Source organism: Protopterus annectens, chromosome 10.part0, assembly GCF_019279795.1.
Source record: "Protopterus annectens isolate FY-2018-M chromosome 10.part0, PAN1.0, whole genome shotgun sequence".
Lineage (NCBI taxonomy): Eukaryota > Metazoa > Chordata > Ceratodontiformes > Protopteridae > Protopterus > Protopterus annectens.
This window is the reverse complement of record NC_056744.1, coordinates 1509516860-1509535079: the sequence shown is the minus strand read 5'-3', so window position 1 is coordinate 1509535079 and position 18220 is coordinate 1509516860.

Here is an 18220-nt window from a genome sequence, read left to right as displayed (position 1 = left end):
GGCCAAGTGGGAAAGAGTTGATCCCATTAAAACCCAGTTGGACTTAAATGGTAAAATGGTACAGTTTGAAGTGGATACGGGGTGTAGTGTCACAGTTCTGTCAAAGGCTGAGTATGGGAAGTTATGGCCTAGAGAAGCTCGGAAGCTGCAGGACTGTTCAGTGATTTTGAAAACCTACACGGGTGAAATAGTTCCCACGTTGGGAATGGTGAAAATGAAGGTAAAATATAAAGACCAAGTCAAAGAATTGCCAGTCATGGTGGTAGCAGGTAAGGGACCAAACCTGCTAGGCCGGGTGTGGTTAAAGGAGCTAAACATGGACTGCCTACAGCTCCATAAGGTAGAACAGCCGGGCCTGACCTTGCAAGAGGTGCTAGAGAATAATGAAGAAGTATTCAAAGAGGAACTGGGGACCTGGAGGGGTCCACCAGCAAAGATACACGTGAAAGAAAACGTAACGCCAAGATTTTACAAACCCGACCTGTACCATATGCGATGAAGAAGAAAGTTGAGTTTGAGTTAGAGAGACTCACGAAGCAAGGTATAATTGAACCAGTAAAGTTTGTGGAGTGGGCCGCACCAATTGTTCCAGTATTAAAGCCAGATGGTACTGTACGATATGTGGTGACTACAAGTTAACAGTGAACCAAGTCTCAAGCTAGAGCAGTATCCCTTGCCAAAGGTGGAGGATGTGTTTGAAAAGTTGTCGGAGGTGAAAGGTTTAGTAAACTGGACCTCAGTCAGGCATATCAACAAGTAGTGCTGGAAGAAGGGTCAAAGGCATATGTTACCCTGAACACACACAAAGGTTTGTTCCAAGTCAATCGTTTACCTTTTGGGGTTTCCTCGAGTCCAGCTATTTTCCAGAGAATAATGGAGGGACTAGTGGCAGGAATTCCAAAGGTGGCTGTGTATTTAGACGATATCCTGTTGACGGGTAGGAACATTCGAGAGCATCTGGAGACGCTGAATGAGGTGCTGAGTCGACTGCGAGAGGCAGGTCTAAGGGTGAAACGGAGTAAATGTGCTTTCATGGCAACGGAAGCAGAATTCCTGGGCTACAAGGTGGATGCGTCAGGCCTACACCCCTTGCCAAATAAAGTGGAAGCCATTCAACAGGCACCAGCACCCACAAATGTTACAGAACTGAAAGCCTATTTAGGCTTACTCAACTATTATAACAGGTTCCTGCCAAATCTGTCAACCCTGTTAGCTCATTTACATAAGTTTTTAAGGAAGGAGGCTCAGTGGTCGTGGAAAGAGGAACAGGACAGAGCGTTTGAACAGTCAAAGGAACTAATGCAATCTTCAGAAGTTTTGGTGCACTACGATAGTCACAAGGACTTAATTTTGTCATGTGATGCCTCACCCTATGGATTAGGGGCTGTGTTGGCACACCGGATGCCAGATGGACAAGAGAGACCCATTGGGTTCATGTCACGAACTTTGACACCAGCGGAGTCAAACTATTCCCAGATAGATAAAGAGGGTTTAGCTGTGATGTTTGGAATCAAGCGATTTCACAAATACCTCTATGGGAGGAAGTTTACTATTTGCACTGATCATAAGCCTTTGTTGTCATTATTCAACGAGATGAAAGCGGTACCGCAGATGGTTTCTCCCCGCATCCAGAGGTGGGCTGTAACGTTGAGAGCTTATGAATACGAAATTGTTTATAAGCCCGGAAAACACCATAGTAATGCAGATGCACTAAGTTGGTTGCCGATGCCAGGGCATATCCAAGAAGAGGAAGCGGAGGACCGAGTTTTGATGATGGAAGACATCATGTTGGTGTCTGCTAAGGAACTGAGAGTTTGGACACACAAAGACCCGGTGCTTGCTAGAGTGTTTCAGTGGGTCCAGCAAGGCTGGCCAGTCCAACAAACAGATCCAGTTTTTCGACCTTATGAGGTGAGGAAAACAGAGCTGAGTGTACAAGATGGATGCGTATTGTGGGGGGCACGAGTGATAATTCCGTCCCCAGGAAGACGGGCACTTTTACAGCAGTTGCACCAAGGTCATGTGGGCATTACCCGAATGAAGGCCTTAGCCCGAAGTTATTTTTGGTGGCCCAAGTTGGACCACGAGATTGAAGTCGTTGTGAATGAGTGTAAAACATGTCAACAACATCGCAATTTGCCAGTGGCGGCGCCACTACATCCATGGGAGTGGCCGAGCAGGCCTTGGCAGAGACTTCATATAGATTATGCAGGACCATTCATGGGGGCCATGTTTTTGATAATCATGGATGCTCATTCGAAATGGATGGATGCGTATCAAGTCAAGACACCCACTTCTCTCGTTACCATTGAATGCTTGAGGAGGAGTTTCAGTAGTCAAGGACTGCCAGAGACTATTGTATCCGATAATGCTTCATGTTTCACGAGTGAAGAGTTCAAGGGTTTTCTGAGAAAAAATGGCATCGTACACATCACATCAGCACCCTACCATGCAGCTACAAATGGTTGTGCTGAAAGAGCTGTGCAGACTTTTAAAGCAATGATGAAGAAGTCTGGAGAAGGAAGTATAGCAGCAAAAGTATCAAGGGTGTTATTCAACTACCGTATTACACCACAATCTACCACGGGTTTGTCACCTGCCGAGATGTTGCAAGGGCGGAGATTGAGATCCACGTTGGATCTAGTGTATCCTAATGTCCGAGCTAAGGTGGAGGGGACCCAGTGGAGGCAAAAAGAATGTCATGATAGACGACGGAGAGAGCGAAGTTTTCTGGAAGGAGATGCAGTGATGACGCGAAATTTCAGTTATGGGCCTAAGTGGATTCCAGGGTTCATTGTCAAGAGTACAGGTCCATTATCGTACCAGGTGAGGTTGAATGGAGATTTCTTGGTGAGGAGACATGTAGACCAAATTCTGAGGAGCGAACAGAAGAAGGATGCCATGGAACTGCTGGCCTCGGAACTATCGTTAAGTTCGGAACCAGGGCTCGCAGTGGCAGGAGGATCGCAAATCGAGGGAGACCGCCAGAACATGGAAGGAGAGGTTTCTGAGGATCCAACCATTCCAGGGAAGGACACACCGATACCTGAAGTGGTAACTGTGACACCGGAGTCACCTAAGGTGGTACCACTGCGCCGTTCTAAGCGTGTGCTGGTTAAACCTAGTTACTTGAAGGACTACCAATGTTAACAAAAGTGCATGTATAGATTACCAGCTTAAAAAAAAAATAGTAGATGGTATGGTAACCAGTTAATAACTAGCCTGTTATTTACAAGTAAATGATTAAATGCATTGTGGAACTTGTTCCCTAGTTTGGCTTATGTAAGACAGTATGTCTTAGCTTAAAAGGGGAGGAATGTAGTATTCGGGCTGGTAATGTGGTTGTTGTACTGTAGGGGCACTGTGGGGAATTCAGCATGTACTGTTGGTTCTGTATTCTCTGGTAACTTGTTGGTTCTGGTGGATGTATGACTTGCAGAAGTTGTGTGAAGAAGCATGGGTGCGCACCTGGAGGCTCTTAATAAAGAAAAGCCTTACAACTCTATAAACCGTGTGGTTTCCTTATTTACCACGATATAACACCCAAGCTCCTCCCAGCATTGCAACTCATCCAGTCACACCCACCTTCCAGTTATAGTCAATGTAACCCTGTTCTCTCCATCACACTAGACACACTACTTACCCATTAATTATCTTGCATATCTCCACCTAACCTCCCTTACCTCAGGCCAGGAGATGTTCTACACTTAAACAGTACTCCTGTCCCAGTGACACCAACTGCAATACAAAGTTGCATGTATAACTGCAACTCATACACTAGTTCTTGATACCTTTTCTGATGTATCTTCTAACCTACACACAACAGACATAACCCTATGCATCAAACTAAAAATCCTTCCCCTGCAAGATAAAATAAAATCAACTGTGTTAAAATATGAATATAAATCAAAAAGGAAACAGCAACCCATCAATTGCCCACATACAAACTCCAACCTAACCCTATGCACTGACATACAGCCAACCCTGTTCCAGTCCATTTCCCCCTCAACCCCTTTAACTCCTACAAATTATTAAGCCTCACTACCCTTAATCTTCAAAGGATTAGAAATAAAATCCCTGATTTACATGCCTGGAAAGCACACAACAAACCAGATTTTATAGCTGCTTCTGCGACATGGCTAAACCTTACATTAAAAATGCAGAATTTCTATCTCCAGGCTATGCTTGTTTAAGATCTGACAGACTGCATAAAAAAGGTGAAGGCATGGCACTGATGTACCATAACATTTTTAATATACCCTCATATACTAAATCCATTCCTAATTCATTCACAGACAAAATTCTAATATCCTATTTAAAAATGAATAATTACAGAAGCCTCTGTCTTATAGTCCTGTATATCCCTCCTGGCAATAACATTCCCATATTAGAGGAGATCCTAGCATGGACAACTAATAACATAGAAAATGAAGCAATCATTCTGGGTGATGTAAATATTAACTGCCTAGATATCTCACACCACCACCCTTCCTCCAGCATCAACTTATGTAACTATATCCAGCTAATTACCAGCATAACAAGACTCAACAAAAACAACAACAGTGGCTCAGTCCTGGACTGGATTATGGAGTCTGACCCTAGTAACGTCTCCTCCACAGGGATGCGTCCTAACAGTATTAGTGATCACCTGCCTGACTTCATAATACATAAATCTACCTCAATGCTTAGTACACACCAGTATAGGCACACAAGAGACCTATCTCACTTCTGCCCAATCACCCTTAACAAAACCTTATGTAGTATCAACTTGGATAAACTAAAAGTCCTTCCCTTGGATGATGATGTTGATCTCTTTAACTCTACATTCCTGCAGATACTAAACAATCTAGCTCCACATCTCCATCCCTGCAAAAGAGAGTGAAAACTAATCATGCCAGTTGGCTTACTAGACCCACTAAGAAACTCATGACTGCCAGGGACAAAGCCTGGAAGTTATGGCAAAACAACAAAAATCCATCTGACCTAACCAAATACAAACAACTCCACAATCAAGTAAAGCATCTAGTCATTAAAAGTAAAAAAAGAACACTGCCTTAGTCTACAAAACCACCATAAGCAAAACCCCCAAAATTCTGGAGCTCCATCAATTCTTTATTAAACCCAGCCACAAACAATAATCCTTGTCCAAATCCAGATAAAACACCCATAGAAATAGCATCACTCTTTAACTCATATTTCATAAATAACATAGCTAATCTTACCGCCAACTTCTTCAAACCAATTTAACTCCTGCAAATCCATCCTCACCCTCATTATCCAGCTTTTCTGACTCACCTATACCCACCATCACCATAAAAACTACTTCTCAAACTCAAACCTGGCTTCAATTCCCCTGATAACCTACCTCCAGCATTCCTACAAATTTCAGCTAACTCCAGTGCCTGCCCCATCAGTATACTTCTTAACAGATCCATTCAGGAGTCCTATATACCTACTATTTGGAAAAAAAAATCATATGTTCTTCATCTTCACAAAGTTAGAAATAATATTGACATCTCTAACTTTCAAACCATTGCTATCCTCTTACCCATCTCTAAAATCCTGGAAAAATGCATTCATAGTCAACTTCTTAATTACCTGCTACACAACAAAATCCTCTCCTCAACTCAGTATGGCTTTAGGCAAAGTCACAGCGCCACTACAGCCCTTATATCCTTCATGGATACAGTTAACCAGGCATGTGATGCTAGAAAAAATGCCTCTTCACTCTTTTGATCTTTCCATTGTCCTTGATATGGGTCTCCCACCCTCTTCTTCTCTCTAAACTCTCCAACCTAGGCATCCCCCCACCCTTAACTGGTTCTCCAACAACCTCATAGATAAACAACAAGCAACTAAGTGGCAACACTCCTTCTCTCTATTCCTCAACACCACAACAGGAGTTCCACAAGGATCCATATTAGGGCTGCTTCTGTTTAGCATTTTTATCAAAAATGTCCATACCACTCTTAGTTAAGGTATAGTCAGCCAGTATGCAGATGAGTCAACCAACATCTGTACTGCCAATTCCATACCAGAATTACAGTCACTCACTCAAAGTGCCCTCATTTCTACTGAAACATGGATGACCAATAATCACCTTGCCCTAAATCCCAATAAAACTAAACTTGTGTTATTCATCCCTAAAAACACTTCCCTAAACAAATACAAATGTACTTTTCAATCCCAAAATAACACTTTCATTGAGGTTCTCCCTAACACTAAATATCTAGGTGTCATCGCAGATAAAAACCTGGCATTCGACCTGCATATTAACAGCAATATAAAAAAAAGTACATCAAAAACTGGCCCTGCTCTACAGGCACAAATGCTTCCTCACCCACTACATAAGACTATCCCTAGCTTCTTCCTTTCTGCTACCATCCCTTCTTTATGGTGCTCCACTCCTTACTCATATTCAGTCCTTGGTTAAACCAAACTGGACTCATGCTACAATAAAATTGCTAAATTTGTAACCAATCCAAAATATTCTTCTCACCATTGTGCCTCACTTCAACTAGTAAATTGGATAGAACTCCCCCATCACCTTACATATTTACAACTAACCACAAGTCACAAATTGATATTCAAGCCATCTAATTGCTCTGCCCTCTTTTCACTATTTACCCTGTACCACCCAAACAGACCTGTCTGATCCAAAAATCAAATCCTCCTAAATGTAGAAAAACTGAACCTTTCAGCTGGTTAGATACTTTACTCCTTTACTTTTGCTAAACTATGGAATAACTTCCCACCATCACTAAGGACCACTAATGACACACCATTCTTTCAAAAATCCCTGAGGCAACACCTTTCTTATCTATGGCAGTACACACGTGCCATGACAGCACTTACTAAAACCTAACACTACCTAATTGCAAACAGAGCCTACTTGTCTATTGCACAGCAGGAGGTATAAATGCTTCTCTCTCATATACAGTGCATGCTATTTCCTCCAACCTATGTCAGTTTCTCAGTCATTCAAACCAAAATTTTTGTTTTGCAATTCTATAGTGACTCTTTGATGAGCAATTTTGACAAAATACTGCATTTTTCCAATTAGACATATAATATATTTAATGTTAGCTGGTATGTTTGAATGAAATACATTACTGCATTTATTTATTTATTTCCATGGTACCCATCTGAAGCACAACTGTCATTAACCTTCACAAGTCAGAACCCATTTATTTCTAATTTATTACCTGAGCATTTTTGTAGCATGGTCTGATGTATTATTATCTGAGTACTATTGTTGCATGGGCTTATGTATTATCTGAGCATCTTTGTAGCATTAGCTGATGTATACCTTAATTACTATTGTAGCATACATAAGTTGATGTATTATCAGAGTACTATTCTAGCATGGGCTGATGCATTATCTGAGTACTGCTGTAGTATGAGTTGATGTGTTATCTGAATACTATTGGAGTGTGACAATAGGAGGCACTGCCAGCCATTCCAGGAGAAGTAGGGTAGTGAATGTATAACATGTGCCAGCACAGCTAGCTGGAATTTTGTAAATAATTATATGTCATTTGTATATCAAACTGATTTGTACAGATGCTTGTGCTGAAAATGTATTTGTGAGGTTTGCTTGTGTTACAATGTATCAACAGTGTGCCCTGCTGGAAGGAAAGGAGATATACATGCATTACTGTAACTGTTTAAATGTATACATTGTAACAGCATATACTGGACAGTTGTGCTTGAGATTAGTCTTAATCCACCTGCAAAATATTCTTGAAGTTAAATTACTTTATGGTTTAAGCCATAAATATGTGATCCCACAATTTTGAATGGAGTCAGAGATGCAGTGTCTGTGCTAAAGAATAACTTCTAGCCCCTGTAAGAAGAAGGGAAGTGTTTTATGGTTTTATGACTTCAAGTAGCCACACCACATGTGAGCAATATTCTATCTGTTTTTATTGAAGCACATAGCTGTTAAACCCTGGCAGCTTCCAGTGTTAGTGATAGCATGGGAAACAGAGTCAGATGACCAGATGTATGTGATGTCATTTTGTACAGAAATAATGTTTTGAAATTAGAGGAAACTGAAGTCTCAGGAGCATTCTGTATTCTGTTTGGATCTGACAAAAAGGACAACTCACCCATCTTGTCTTGCTCTATTCAGTAAGAAGGAACAGTAATTCTTTTAGTCAATGAGGACCAGATAGTGAGACTAGTTAAATACTGTTTTTCTATAACTGTGTGAAACTTCCCATTGGTGTTACTTTTAATATTCCCTGTGCTGAAACTCTAATGTTTACTGTAAATAGATATGTAGTATTGTCATGTTCTTTTATTACATATTATTAAATATATTTAAACTTTTTATTGTGGCTGGTCATTTTTAGAAAATATTTAAGCTTTGATAGTGTTTGCATATATTTATTTGGTGATAACTCTGCCCACTCCTGAAAGCATTGCTGTTTGGTCAACATTACTATTTGTATTGATATTAACTTCACTCAGCATAACTGGATACCCTTTTAAGAGCCTTAGAGTAACTGACTGGTGGCAGTGAATATACAATATATTCTGGGCAAACATGGTATAGTAAATAATCTGTGCTAGTCTTTCCCATGTGTGTGTGTGTGTGTGTGTGTGTGTGTGTGTGTGTGTGTGTGTGTGTGTGTGCGTGTGTGCATGTGTGCATGCTCATGTGGTGTGTGTGTGTGTGTGTGCAAATCAAATCTCAGTGTGTGTGTGTGTGTGTGTGTGTGTGTGTGTGTGTGTGTGTGTGTGTGTGTGTGTGTGTGTGTGTGTGCGTGTGTGTGTGTGTGTGCAAACCAAATCTCAGTGTGTGTGTGTGTGTGTGTGTGTGTGTGTGTGTGTGTGTGTGTGTGTGTGTGTTTGTGTGTGTCAGCTGTTTAGAGCAGGGAGACAAAGCACTGCTTTTCCAGAGAGGGTATGGGAGGACTTAGCTTGGAACCCCAGTTAAGGACTCAACTCTAAGCTGTGCTAGTGCAGAGTCTTAATGGGTTATGGACAGATATAGAGAGGAACCAGCCCCTGGACTGAATGCTTTCCCTGGGTACTCTTAGAGGGAAATGTGCTTGATGCAGGGAGGTCTGCATCTGGAAATACTGAGTGTAGTCATTTGTATTCCAATTGAACATCCCTCTCCAGTGTCAGTGATCAGGATTCAGGCTCCTAGATTACTGCCCCACGCATGGAGCATGGTCTGATATATTCACTGAGCTCTTTTCTAGCATAGGCTGACGTATATTATCTGAGTACCATTGTAGCATGTCCTTTTGTATTACTTGAGTACTGCTGTAGCATGAGTTCATATATTACATGAAGACTTTTGTAGTATGGACTTTTGTATTAGCTGAGTACCGCTGTAGCATCAGCTGATGTATTACCAGAGTATTATTTTAGGATGAGCCGATATACTACCTGAGTACTATTACAGCATGGGCTGATGTATTACCCGAGTGCTATTGAATCATGGTCTGATGTATTAACCGAGTACTATCACAGCATGGTCTGATGTATTACCTGAGTACTCTTGTAGCTCAGGTCTTTGTATTATCTGAGTACTATTGAAGCATGGCTTCATAACTGAATACTGTTGTAGGATGGGCTGGTGTATTATTACTAAGTACTCTTGTAGCACAGGTATTTAAATTACCTGAGTACTACTGTAGCATGGGTTGATACATGAACACTCTTGTAGGATGGGCTGATCTATTACCTGAGTAGTAATTCAGCAAAACAGCAAGTTAATTATGGAGCTTATCCAGTGGCAAAGTCTGTGACAATAAACATTTAATGATATATGACCTGTACTATGTGACATTTATAAACTTATTTATTTTTAGATTAACAAAATAAGATACAAAAATTGTTTTATTTTTGCAGGACTGTCTCATCTGATCCTGGATCCTAACACAGCAAATTCTTATCTCATTCTGTCTGAGGACATGACTAAAGTGACAGTCGGTGATAAACAGAAGCTGTACTCTGACAACACTAAGAGGTTTGATGAATGTCTCTTTGTGCTGGGATCAGAGGGATTTCAATCAAAGAGACACTACTGGGAGGTGGAGTTTGGAGACAATACTGACTGGATTTTGGGTATCACCAAAAAGTTCAGCAAAAGGAAGGGACAGATTGACCTGAGTCCTGCGCATGGATACTGGACTGTGGGGCAGATGAATGGGAATGAATGCAAGGCAAATGACTACCAGCAGCACATTTTCAAGCTGATTGTGAAACCACAGAGGATCGGTGTGTATCTGGACTATGAGGGGGGACAGGTGTCATTTTATAATGCCGATAACATGTCTCACCTCTATACCTTCAATGATACCTTTAATGAGAGACTCTACCCTTACTTCTGTCCTGGGCTTAAAGGATGTTACAAAAATGAAAAATCCCTAAAGCTGTTTCATATAAAACTCTAACATGAACTTTCATGTTCCAAGGGTTTATGACATATGTACTGTTGTTGCAGCTACATGCTTTTATGATATATTTTCAGAGAATATATGTAAAGTAAAACTAGATCACTACAGATATGATTTAATGTTAACATGTTTTTACTAGACATACACTAAGTAGCAGGTTGTATCTCTGAATAAGTATATAGTCAAGTGAAATGGGTTCTTGCCAATCCACACTTGTACTAAATAAATATTTTCCACATTGCACCACTAGAAGTTAATAGGTTCATAGATTAGTACTAGGCTAAGTGCCCTTGTGGGCCATTTTAATCCTAGCCAATTGCCCCATGTGAGAATCAAACCTTGCACCTTGTGTCTGTAAGGTAAACACCTTAACCATTATGCCAACCTCCCACCACTGCAGCAATATTTATATAACTCATATTGCAAAATAATTGCTCTACATCACAAAGCAAAACTTTGAGCATTAAATCCATTAGAGTTTCCATGTAGACCCAGTTCTTTGTTTGTCTTTTTGGCTTTTCCAGGTTAGGGGTCACCACAGTGGAACTCCAGTCTGCTAATGATTGGCAGTAGATTATTTATGGTGCCGAGTTGCCAGCCCAATGCTCAACCTTCAACGAAGGCACACCCATTCATGCATGTCTTTTGAATGCCACTCGACTGCGGGAAGGACATACAGACTCCACACAGAAGGCACTCCAGTTGAGAATCAAACAGGATTAAGAACTGTATATCAGAAAATTTGTATGGTACACATAGGAAGGAAACAAAAACTGTCCCATACAAGCTATCTAAAGAAAAAAGTTGCAATTCAGTATATTTGCATAGGTTTGAAAAGTTTTTTTTACAGTACAGAGTCAATTATCCAAACTAATTGGGACATAGGGAAGTTTGGATAATCAAACTGTTTGGATAATTAAACATATAATTCAACCAGATAAAAAACTTCTAAAATGTTGTTTTGTTCTGCATGCAGGGATACACTTTTCAACCATTACAGTGGACAATAAAGAATACTTTTCACACACAATAGGCTAAAAGCTCAAAAACATGCTCAAGCTAATATGTATAATGTTTACATATTCAGACTTTATAATTTTTAACTACCTAAAAACTTTGGAAGGCTGGTCCTGATAATTGACATTTTGGATAATTGATGTTTGGATAATTGACTCTCTATATGTATATCTATATCTATATGTATCTCTGTATGTCTTAAGAGACAGGAATACAGTTGTAGTTTGAGTTAGAAAATAGTGTCCAGCTGCATTCAAGAGAGAACAGGGGCTGGATAGTCTAGCAGCAGAAAGAGAAGGATTTCTCACAGTTGTGAGAAAGGATACTGGACTGCATGTTCAAAGAATGGGAATGATATGAGGCAAATGACTCCCCACAGCATATTCTCAGTGGCACCTCAGTTAAATATGACTTTATTGATCATACTTAGGAATCTAACGTTTCATACCGAGAAACAACTTAATTTAATACTTTTTTGTCTATGCAGTTCTCAGTAAGACTTAACACAATATAAGGATTGATTTATTAAAATGGATACCTGTCCCAAAGATGATTGTATATAGGCTGCTTTTACCCATGACGTATTGTTGAAAGTTTGAGAAGAAGTCATGCACCTCTGAGCTGCACTGGCCATTATGTACTCCAAGTCTCAGGACAAGTGCAGGGGCTGTGTGTTCTGCTGTGGATGGTCACAGATGCTGGAACAGCCTTCATGCAACTGTGCAGTTTGTTTTGTATAAGAAAATGAACTATTTCTTTCTTTTGAGGGGTCAGTGCTGCTGCCTTTATTAGTTAGGTATATGATGATAGTTTCTTCAGACTGTGTGGTTGCCACATTTGCTAGCATTACTCACTTAGTTTCCTCATACTGTGTGGTTGTCACTTTTGCTAGCATTGCTCGCTTAGTTTCCTCAGACTGTTGGTTGACACATTGCTCACTAAGTTTCCTCAGACTGTGTGGTTGTCACATTTGCTAACATTGCTCACTTAGTTTCCTCAGATGGTGTGGTTGCCACATTTGCTAGCATTGCTCACTTAGCTTCCTCAGAGTGTGTGTTTGCCACATTTGCTAGCATTGCTCACTTAGTTTCCTTAGACTGTGTGGTTGTCACATTTGCTAGCATTACTCACTTAGTTTCCTCAGACTGTGTGGTTGTCACATTTGCTAGCATTGCTTACTTAGTTTCTTCAGGCTGTGTGGTTGTCATGTTTGCTAATATTGCTCACTTAGTTTCCTCAGACTGTGTGGTTGTCACATGTGCTAGCATTGCTCACTTAGTTTCCTCAGACAGGGTAGTTGTCACATTTGCTAGCATTGCTCACTTAGTTTCCTCAGACTATGTGGTTGTCCCATTTGCTAACGTTGCCCACTTAGTTTCCTGAGACTAGGTGGTTATTACATTTGCTAGCATTGCTCACTTAGTTTCCTCAAACTGTGTGGTTGTCCCATTTTCTAACATTGCTCACTTAGTTTCCTCAGACTAGGTGGTTGTCACATTTGGTAGCATTGTTCACTTAGTTTCCTCAGACAGTGTGGTTGCCACATTTGGTAGCATTGTTCACTTAGTTTCCTCAGACAGAGTGGTTGTCACATTTGCTAGCATTGCTCGCTTAGTTTCCTCAGACAGGGTGGTTGTCACATTTGCTGGCATTGCTCAGTTAGTTTCCTCAGACTAGTTGGTTGTTACATTTGCTAGCATTGCTCACTTAGTTTCCTCAGACTGTGTGGTTGTCACATTTGCTAGCATTACTCAGATAGTTTCCTCAGACTGTGTGGTTGTCACATTTGCTAGCATTGCTCACTTAGTTTCCAGAGACAGGGTGGTTGTCACATTTGCTAGCATTGCTCGCTTAGTTTCCTCAGACAGGGTGGTTGTCACATTTGCTAGCATTGCTCAGTTAGTTTCCTCAGACTAGCTGGTTGTCACATTTGCTAGCATTGCTCACTGAGTTTCCTCAGACTGTGTGGTTGCCACATTTGCTTACATTGCTCAATTAGTTTCCTCAGACTGGGTGGTTGTTGCATTTGCTAGCATTGCTGACTTTGTTTCCGGTTGTCACATTTGCTAGCATTGATCACATAGTTTCCTCAGCCTGTGTGGTTGTCCCATTTGCTAACATTGCTCACTTAATTTCCACAGACTAGGTGGTTGTTACATTTGCTAGCATTGCTCACTTGGTTTCCTTAGACTATCTGGTTATCACATTTGCTAGCATTGCTCACATAGTTTCCTCAGACTGTGTCGTTGTCACATTTGCTAGTATTTCTCACTTAGTTTCCTCAGACAGGGTGGTTGTCACATTTGCTAGCATTGCTCATTTAGTTTCCTCAGACTGTGTGATTGTCATATTTGCTAGGATTGCTTGCTTAGTTTCCTCAGACAGGGTGGCTTTCACATTTGGTAGCATTGCTCAATTAGTTTCCTCAGACTGTGTAGTTGTCACATTTGCTAGCATTGCTCACTAAGTTTCCTCAGACTGAGTGGTTGTCACATTTGCTTACATTGCTCACTTAGTTTCCTCAGACTGGGTTGTTGTTACATTTGCTAGCATTGCTCAATTTGTTTCCTCAGACTGTGTGGTTGTCCAACTTGCTAGCATTGGTCACTGAGTTTCCTCAGACTGTGTGGTTGTCCCATTTGCTAGCATTGCTCACTTAGCTTCCTCTGACTGTTTGTCACATTTGCTAGCATCACTCACTTAGTTTCTTCTGACTGTTTGTTTGTCACATTTGCTAGCATTGCTCACTTATTTTCCTCAGACAGGATGGTTGTCACATTTGCTAGCATTGATCACATAGTTTCCTCAGACTGTGTGGTTGTCCCATTTGCTAACATTGCTCACTTAGTTTCCTCTGACTGTGTGGTTATCACATTTGCTAGCATTGCTCAATTAGTTTCCTCAGATTCTGTGGTAATCACATTTGCTAGCATTGTTCACTGGGTTTCCTCAGACTGTGTGGTTATCACATTTGCTTACATTGCTTCTTAGTTTCTTCAGACTGTGTAGGTGTCACATTTGCTACCATTGCTCACTTAGTTTCCTCTGACTGTGTGGTTGTCACATTTTGCATTGCTCACTTAGTTTCCACAGTCTGTGTGGTTGTCACATTTGCTAGCATTGCACACTTAGTTTCCTCAGACTGGGTGGTTGTTACATTTGCTACCATTGCTCACTTAGTTTCCCCAGACTGGGTGGTTGTTACATTTGCTAGCATTGCTCACTTAGCTTCATCAGACGGTGTGGTTGTCACATTTGCTAGCATTGCTCACTTAGTTTCCTCAGACAGGGTGCTTGTCAGATTTGCTAGCTTTGCTCACTTAGTTTCCTCAGACTGTGTGGTTGTCACATTTGCTACCATTGTTCACTGAGTTTCCTCAGACTTTGTGGTTGCCACATTTGCTAGCATTGCTCACTGAGTTACCTCAGACTATGTGGTTGTCACATTTGCTTACATTGCTCACTTAGTTTCCTCAGACTGGGTGGCTGTTACATTTGCCAGCATTGCTCACTTAGTTGCCTCAGACTGTGTAGTTGTCACATTGGCTAGCATTGCTCACTTAGTTTCCTCAAACTGTGTAGTTGTCACATTTGCTAGCATTGCTCACTTAGTTTCCTCAGACTGTGTGGTTGTCACATTTGCTAGCATTGCTCACTGAGTTACCTCAGACTGTGTGGTTGTCACATTTGCTTACATTGCTCACTTAGTTTCCTCAGGCTGGGTGGTTGTTACATTTGCTAGCATTGCTCACTTAGTTTCCTTAGACAGTGTGGTTGTCTTGCATTACTCACTTAGTTTCCTCAAACTGGGTGGTTGCTGCATTTGCTAGCACTGCTCACTGAGTTTCCTCAAACGTGTGGTTGTCACATTTGATTACATTGCTCACTTAGTTTCCTCAGACTGGGTTGTTGTTACATTTGCTAGCATTGCTCAATTAGTTTCCTCAGACTGTGTGATTGTTACATTTGCTAACATTGGTCACTTAGTTTCCTCAGACTGGGTGGTTGTTACATCTGCTAGCATTGCTCACTTAGTTTTCTTAAGACTGTGTAGTTGTCGCATTTGCTAGCATTCCTCACTTTGTTTCCTCAGACTGTGTGGTTGTCCCATTTGCTAACATTGGTCACTTAGTTTCCTCAGACTTGGTGGTTGTTACATTTGCTATCATTGCTCACAGTTTCCTCAGACGGTGTAGTTGTCGCATTTGCTGGCATTGCTCGCTTAGTTTCCTCAGACTGTGTGGGTTTCACATTTGCTAGCATTGCTCACTTAGTTTCCTCTGACTGTGTGGTTGTCACATTTGCTAGCATTGCTCACTTAGATTCTTCAGACTGTGTGTTGACACATTTTCTAATGTTGCTCACTCTATTGTGCACTTTGGCTTTCTGTTTCCTCAGAGGTCTGCAAAATCACAGATGAGCTGTTGTCTCTCAGACTGTGTCCACTTATCTTACTATACATTATAATCCTAGAATATCCAAACTGACATAGGCTTCAGTGGTCAAACACTGATGTACTCATGTAGATGTCTACCTTTTAAGTGTCGAACTCATAAATTGCACAGTACTTACTCTCATATCTTGGGTCAAAAGTCTGAGTTTCACTCCTGACTTCGGGGTTTAAATCTCCTCCCATCCATGTGAGATTTCTGTGGGTCCTCTGTTTACCTCTGCATCACATAAACCATGCAGCTTGACTGGTAGTTTAAAATTTCCATGTACTTTTTGCATTTGCCTTTACTGTTTTAGCATTAGTCTTGACTGAAAATAAGTGTGCGAACATTATCCCTCATCTCTGCAAATGAATTAAATAAATAAAAGTATAGCAATGGAAACAGAAAACAGGGTATTCATTATAATATTGCTTTCTTGGAATACTTTCAGGTGTGGTTACTAGAGCATAGTAATATTCTTTTACTTAATATTTTTCTTCCTCCATGATATTGTCTTCTTTGCCTTGTGGAAGACAATGGATTATATAGGTCATTTTGTTTTACAATCTGCATCCTTGAATGCTTACAGTGTTTGCCTGGGCCAAGGAAAAAGGGTCATTTACTATACTTGGCAAGGTTTACAAGGAGCATTACCATCCCCAATATGCCTATACATAGTTAAAGCAGTTTGGCGTGTGACCTGATGAAAGCCCATTGAAATGCACTAGTGAGCTGTATGGTGGCCTGCTGGGCACCCCTATAAATCAAAGATTTGTTTTTTATATGCTTGAAAAGAAATCAAACATAATGAATAATAATAAACAAATTAGATCCAGTATATGGTAAATAGTGTCTTGAAATAGTAATATGATTACATGTTCATAGCAGTCTATATGAACACATTGATTAATATCCCAGATTCAATGACTGTAACATTTACCTAAGAACCTAAGAAGATAAAATGAAGTTTAAGAATAATATAATCACTCGTACATTGTGCTCTCCATTTCAAAAACCCTAAAACAGCTTATTTGCCCCATAAACATGCTATAAGGCATACAGTGCCATTAGTATCAAACAAAGGTTCTTACCTGCTATACCAAAGTTAGTTTCAGTTAAGTCAGAACCATGTTGACTTCTTAAAACAGAAAAAGGAAGAAATAAAAATGTGCTTACAGGCTAAAGACACTCATTATTATAAAAAATCATAAAATTAATACATTTTATGATATTATTATTCAAGTGATAATATCCCCACCAAACTAAACGTATAGAAAACAAGGAGCAGTAATACTTTAAACCAACATTTGCATACACCTGATGTAGCTAGCAGTACTAGTTTCAAAGTGGACAGGAAGCAATATTTCTAGAATACTTATCCTGTAGATGGATCATTTCAGAGTTGCAACTGTATAGCTAATTCCACACAGATCCCTTTTTATCCATGGCTTTTTCTACACTTTGATAAATCTGGTCTACCATAGCCCATCACTCTGAAAGTAGTGGGGAAGTTGAAGACTTCCATTTGTATGTTTTTATTTTTGACTTTGCTAATATTGTAACAGTTTAGCACTACCTATATCAGTACACTTTTACTTCCACTGACCTGAGACTTCTTTCCCTCATGAATATGAAAATTCACTACTTAGTATAAACAGATGAAATCCTTCCCAAGTAGCAGTCTACAAGTCCGCTGAAAATGTAACCAGTAGCCATGACTGCTGTGGTGCACTAACATTATGTACTGTGTACTCTCGCTTGAGGTTCTAATCTTACAGCACGCCACTAGTGTGTGTGTGTGAGTGTGTGTGTGTGTGTGTGTGTGTGTGTGTGTGTGTGTGTGTGTGTGTGTGTGTGTGTGTGCAAACTCATATCAACATAAGCCTACCTATTAGGACCCAGGAGGTCAAAATAGGTGAGGCCACCTCCACCAAGAGGCCAGTGACTGGTGGAGTACCCTATGATTCCATACTGGACCCACTCCTTTTTGGTATCTATTTCTCTGAAATGGAAGCAAATGCTGAAAGTTTATGGTCAACTAAGTTTTCAGATGATTGCACGCTGGGAGTTACCATCAACTCTCCTGCAGACACTAGCGTTTTTCAAGAACGTCTATCTCTGACTTACAAATGGTGCCAAAGCCATGGTCTTAAACTCAATGCTAAAAAATGCATAATTATACCCTTTGGGAAATCAACCATCCCAGCTAATTACCATATTGATAATACACCCCTAAGAGTTGACCCAGTGGTCAGGGATCTGGGTATGTATGTAGACAGTAGCCTTATCTTTGACCACCGCATGGTCACAGTGGCGAGGAAATCCTTTTATGTTGTACAACTTATAAGAAAG